This window comes from Schistocerca cancellata, chromosome 1 (genome assembly GCF_023864275.1).
Source record: "Schistocerca cancellata isolate TAMUIC-IGC-003103 chromosome 1, iqSchCanc2.1, whole genome shotgun sequence".
Taxonomy (NCBI): domain Eukaryota; kingdom Metazoa; phylum Arthropoda; class Insecta; order Orthoptera; family Acrididae; genus Schistocerca; species Schistocerca cancellata.
This window is the reverse complement of record NC_064626.1, coordinates 302,473,387-302,473,991: the sequence shown is the minus strand read 5'-3', so window position 1 is coordinate 302,473,991 and position 605 is coordinate 302,473,387.

Here is a 605-nt window from a genome sequence, read left to right as displayed (position 1 = left end):
TCTTTTTCAATCTGGGAGTAGTTCCATTGTGCTGGGGTCAACGTCTTAGACACATAAGCGATGGGCTGTTCAGAGCCATCAGTATTCTGATGCACGAGGACAGCGCCAATGCCGTATGCCGACACATCATCCACCACAACCAAGGGGCGGTCCAGCGAGAAGGGAGTAAGGCAAGCATCGCCTTTAAATGGAGAAAAACCTGGTCCCAGGCAGAAGTCCAATCAAAAGGCACCCCTTTGCGATGCAGGTGATTGAGGGGTTGAGCAACAGAGGCAGCCTGGGGTAAGAACTATAAGTAATAAGTAATCTTGCCCAAAAAGACCTGGAGTTCAGATAAGTCCTTAGGACAAGGAAGGGCCTTAATGGCTGTGACATTACGACCCGAAGGGCGAATACCATATTTGCTAAGCCAGTGGCCTAAGTATTCCACTTTCGGTTCAAAGAAACAACACTTGTCCAGGCGACAGCGTAAAGCTGCAGATTGCAGAGCGTGAAATAAGGCGCTGAGGTTTTGCAAATGTTCCTGTTGCGAACGCCTGGTGACCAAGATGTCATCCAAATAGTTCACACAGGCAGGGATAGGCTGCATAAGCTGCTCTAGGAAC